Source organism: Triticum dicoccoides, chromosome 3A (assembly GCF_002162155.2).
Source record: "Triticum dicoccoides isolate Atlit2015 ecotype Zavitan chromosome 3A, WEW_v2.0, whole genome shotgun sequence".
NCBI classification, from domain to species: Eukaryota; Viridiplantae; Streptophyta; class Magnoliopsida; order Poales; family Poaceae; genus Triticum; species Triticum dicoccoides.
The window spans coordinates 109,673,184-109,679,183 of record NC_041384.1 but is presented as its reverse complement, the minus strand read 5'-3'; positions in this window follow the sequence as shown (position 1 = coordinate 109,679,183).

Here is a 6,000-nt window from a genome sequence, read left to right as displayed (position 1 = left end):
GTCACACCCAATGTAAATTAACAGTGATGAATGCAAATGACGGTTGTGCTCTCCAGCTAGTGCTTTTTAATAAGAGAGTGATGACTCAGCATAAAAGTAAATGGATAGGCCCTTCGCAGAGGGAAGCAGGGATTTTTAGAGGTGCCAGAGCTCGGTTTTGAAATAGAGATAAATTGTATTTTGAGCGGTATACTTTCATTGTCAACGTAACAACTAAGAGATGGCGATATCTTCCATGCTAAACACATTATAGGCGGTTCCCAAATAGAATGGTAAAGATTATACTCCCCCTCCACTAACAAGCATCAATCCATGGCTTGCTCGAAACAACGAGTGCCTCCAACATACATCAGGTCCCAGGGGGAGTTTTGTTTGCAATTAATTTTGATTTAGTTTGCATAAAGCATGGGACTGGGCATCCTGGTGACCAGCCATTTTCTCGTGAGTGAGGAGCGGAGTCCACTCCTCTTGAGAATAACCCGCCTAACACGGAAGATAAGGACAGCCTTTGTTGATACATGAGCTATTCGAGCATACAAAACAGAATGTTTATTTGAAGGTTTAGAGTTTGGCACATACAAATTTACTTGGAACGGCAGGTAGATACCGCATATAGGAAGGTATAGTGGACTCATCTGGAATAACTTTGGGGTTTAAGGGATTGGATGCACAAGTAGTATTCCCGCTTAGTACAAGTGAAGGCTAGCAAAAGACTGGGAAGCGACCAACTAGAGAGCGACAACAGCCTTGTGCATGCATTAAAATTAATAAACATTGGATGCAAGCATGAGTAGGATATAATCCGCTATGAACATAAATATCGTGAAGGCTATTTTGATTTTATTTCAACTACATGCGTGAACATGTGCCAAGTCAAGTCACTTAAATCATTCAAAGGAGAATACCACCCCATCATACCACATCATAATCATCTCAATAGCATGTTGGCATACAAGGTAAATTATTATAACTCATAGCTAATCAAGCATGGCACAAGCAACTATGATCTCTAATTGTCATTACAAACATGTTTATTCATAATAAGCTGAATCAAGAACGCGGGACTCATCATATTTACAAAAACAAAAGAGGTCGAGTTCATACCAGCTTTTCTTATCTCAGTCAGTCCATCATATATCATCATAATTGCCTTTCGCTTGCACGACCGAACGGTGTGAATAATAATAAGAGTGTACGTGAATTGGACTAAGCTGAAATCTGCGAGCATTTAATAAACAGGAGAAGACAAGGCAATATGGGCTCTGGGTTAAATCAACAATAATGCATATAAGAGCCACTTCAACAATTTAATTATGGTATTCTCCTACCGACCCCCAAAGAAAGAAAAGAACTAAAACTATTTATACGGGAAAGCTCCCAACAAGCAGAAGAAGAACGGGAAATATTTTTGGGTTTTCTTTTTAATTATTACTACTACAACAGAAAAATAAACTAATACTATTTTTTTGGTTTTTCTTAAGGTTTAACAAACACACAAGAAGAAAGCAAAAAAAAAGAAAATAAACTAGCATGGATATTACAGTGAAAAAGTATGAGCACCGACATCTAGCAATGAGTGTGTGTGAACATAAATGTAATGTCGGTGAGAAATACGTACTCCCCCAAGCTTAGGCTTTTGGCCTAAGTTGGTCTATGGCCACGGCTGGCCTGGCGGATATCCATAATAATAGTTGTTGGGGTCGTACTATGATGAAGAGGAATAGTTGGGATCATACTGTGATGAAGAAGAAGACTCTGACTGCCACTGGCTGACAGTCATCTCTGGATCCCAAGAATAAACAGATTGTCGTGGAGGCTCATCTTGCGGTTCCTGTTCTGGCTCCTCGACCGGTGCAGGGTTCCGGTAGGCGTGAATAGCCATCAACGGAACAAGGTACGTGCCTACAGTCAAATCAAACAAAGAAGGAGCAAGCAAGGTAATAGTCTCAGGATGATGTTTATTAAAGAACAATTGATATCTAAGCTCCACTGCCCTATTCTTAACAATAAAATCATGTGCCACCATACTTTTATAATCTAGATAAACACGGGGTAGCACTTTTTCTTCCTTCTCAGCATGCCTAATAGGTATGTTAAAATGTGTAGCTAGGCGTGTAGCATAAATGCCTCCAAAGATTGGACCCTTAGTACGGTTCATATTTAACCGTCTAGAAATAATACCGCCCAAACTAAAAGTGTTATCACTATATAAACCTTGAAGTAGAATAATTAAATCAGGGATACTAAGGTTTCCAGAATTTCCGCGTCCAATTAAACAACAAGTAGCAAATAATGCAAAGTAACGCAAAGCAGGAAAATGTATGCTAGTGATTCGTGCATCGGAAACCTTCCTGGTTTCTCCTACAGTGATATTATCAATAAACCCAGCCACATCATCATGATGTGGTTCTTCTGTCTTGCCCTCAAAAGGGACTAAACAAATCCGACAGAAATCAAAAAGTGACATCTCCTTAGGCTCATCATATAAATGAAATTCCACCGTAGGTGGTGAGTTCCTAGGATGAAAATAAAAGTTTTGCACAAAGGTATTTGTAAGTAAGAGATACTGATCACACTGGTCGTGGAGGAAAGCGGTGAGGCCTGCATTGTGAGCCAATTCATGAAAATCTTCATAGATACCGGCTACTCTCAAGAAATCTTCAGAAGGCCATTCACACGCCCGAATCTCCGTGGTGCGTGGCAAATTATACTTAGGCTTAGGTGCCTTTTCCTTTGAGCTTTGGCTTGATGAGCCCCTCAATAATCTCCTCATCATTTTTCTGAAACAATCTGAAATTTTTAGTAACTTCAAAAATAAAAGTAAACCGAACTCAATAAAACTGATAGTAACTACTCCTACAAGTGCCTAGAGCCTATATCAAGCATTAGAACTACTTGGAACCATATAAATTTGACATGCAAGCTTAAGAACATGGTCACCTATGCAGCACAAATTTGCAAAGAATAAAGCACTAGAACAAAAACTAATTGGACCAATGGAGGAGTCACATACCAAGGAACAATCTCCCCAAGAAGTTTTGAGAGAGGTGCTTTGAGCAAGGAGATCGAAAATCGCAGCAAAAGTGGCTGGAACTCGTGCTTGAGTTGGTTTTTCGGGTTTGTGTGAGATAGAGGAAGAAGATGGGTGCTGGGATAAGTGGAGGAGGGCCACCGTGGGCCCACGAGGTAGGGGGCGCGCCCACCACCCTCGTGACCAGGTGGCAGCTCCTCCCGTGGTAATTTTTGCACAGTAAATCCTCAAATATTCTCGAAAAAATCATATTAAATTGGCATGGCATTTTGAGGACTTTTATTTTCGGGATATTTTTATATTGCACGGATAAGTCAGGAAACAGACAGAAAAATACTATTTTTACTTTATTTAATATAAATAACAGAAAATATAGAGAGGGTACAGAAGTTTGTGCTTCTAGTTTCATCCATCTCATGCTTATCAAAAAGAATCCACTAACAAGGTTGATCAAGTCTTGTTAACAAACTCGTTCCGATAATCATGAAACCGGAGAAATTTCGAATAACACTAAGTTACCTCAACGGGGATATGCACATCCCCAATAATAAGAATATCATATTTCTTTTTGACAGTAGGAAGAGGAAATTCAAAACCTCCAAATATAATTGATGGAATTTTTCCAATAGAGTTGATACTATGAACTTGAGGTTGTTTCCTCGGAAAGTGTACCGTATGCTCATTACCATTAACATGAAAAGTGACACTGCCTTTGTTGCAATCAATAACAGCCCCCGCAGTATTAAGAAAAGGTCTTCCAAGAATAATAGACATACTATCATCCTCGGGAATATCAAGAATAACAAAGTCCGTTAAAATAGTAATGTTTGCAACCACAACGGGCACATCCTCACAAATACCGACAGGTATAGCAGTTGATTTATCAGCCATTTGCAAAGATATTTCAGTAGGTGTCAGCTTATTCAAGTTAAGTCTACGATATAAAGAGAGAGGCATAACACTAACACCGGCTCCAAGATCACATAAAGCAGTTTTAATATAATTTATTTTAATGGAGCAAGGTATAGTAGGCACTCCGGGGTCTCCGAGTTTCTTTGGTATTCCACCCTTAAAAGTATAATTAGCAAGCATGGTGGAAATTTCAGCTTCCGGTATCTTTCTTTTATTAGTAATGATATCTTTCATATATTTAGCATAAGGATTTGTTTTGAGCACATCAGTTAATCTCATACACAAAAAGATAGGCCTAATCATTTCAGCAAAGCGCTCAAAATCCTCATCATCCTTTTTCTTGGATGGTTTTGGAGAAAAGGGCATGGGTTTCTGAACCCAAGGTTCCCTTTCTTTACCATGTTTCCTAGCAACAAAGTCTCTTTTATCATAACGTTGATTCTTTGATTGTGGGTTATCAAGATCAACAGTAGGTTCAATTTCTACATCATTATCATTACTAGGTTGAGCATCATCATTAATATTTTTACTAGGTTCATGCTCATTACCAGATTGTGTTTCAACATTAGACATAGATATATCATTTGGATTATCAGGTGGTTCAGCAATAGGTTCACTAGAAGTTTGCACCGTTCTATCATTTTTCTTCTTATTATTTTTAGAAGAACTAGGAACATCAATATTATTTCATTGAGAATCTTGCTAGATTCTCTTAGGGTGGCCTTCAGGATACAAAGGTTCCTGAGTCATTCTACTAGTTCTAGTAGCCACTCTAACAGCATAATCATTTTTCTTACTATTCATTTCATCAAGCACTTCTTTTTGAGCTTTAAGTACTTGTTCTACTTGGGTGGTAACCATAGAAGCATGTTTGCTAACAAGTTTAAGTTGACCTTTAATATCAACCATATAATCACCCAAACGTCTAATCATATAAGCATTTTCTTTTAATTGTCTACCAAAATAAGCATTGAAGTCATCTTGCTTATACATAAAGTTATCAAACTCATCCAAGCACTGACTAGCAATTTTATTAGGAGGGACTTCAGCCTTATCATATCTATAGAGAGAATTTACCTTTACTACCTGTGTCGGGATATCGGGATCAGGAGGTTCTTCAGTAAATAAATAATTAAGATCATATGTTTCTTCAACAGGCGGTGAATTAAGACCATGTATTTCTTCAATAGGAGGTAAATTCTTAATGTCTTCAACTTTAATACCTTTTTCTTTCATAGATTTCTTTTCCTCTTGCATATCTTCGGGACTGAGAAATAAAACACCTCTCTTCTTCGGAGTTGGTTTAGGGATAGGCTCAGTAATTAGAGCAGGAGCTGGCTCAGGAGGTGCCCAATTATTTTCATTTGTCAACATATTATTCAATAGAATTTCAGCTTTATCTGGTGTTCTTTCTCTGAAAAGAGAACCAGCACAACTATCCAGGTAATCTCTGGAGGCATCGGTTAGTCCATTATAAAAGATATCAAGTATTTCAGGTTTCTTAAGAGGATGATCAGGCAAAGCATTAAGTAACTTGAGAAGCCTCCCCAAAGCTTATGGGAGACTCTCTTCTTTAATTTGCACAAAGTTGTATATTTCCCTCAAAGCAGCTTGTTTCTTATGAGCAGGGAAATATTTAGTAGAGAAGTAGTAAATCATATCCTGGGGACTACGCACACAACCAGGATCAAGAGAATTAAACCATATCTTAGCATCGCCCATTAATGAGAACAGAAATATTTTGAGTAAATAGAGGTAACGTGATCTCTCATCATTAGTGAACAGGGCAGCTATATCATTTAACTTAGTAAGATGTGCCACAACAGTTTCAGATTCATAGCCATAAAACGAATCAGATTCAACCAAAGTAATTATATCAGGATCAACAAAGAATTCATAATCTTTATCAGGAACACATATAGGTGAAGTAGCAAAAGTAGGGTCAGGTCTCATTCTATCTCTAAGTGATTCTTTGTTCCATTTAATTAATAACCTCTTAAGCTCATATCTATCTCTGCAAGCAGAAATAGCAGCAGAAGATTCCATATCAAAAAGAT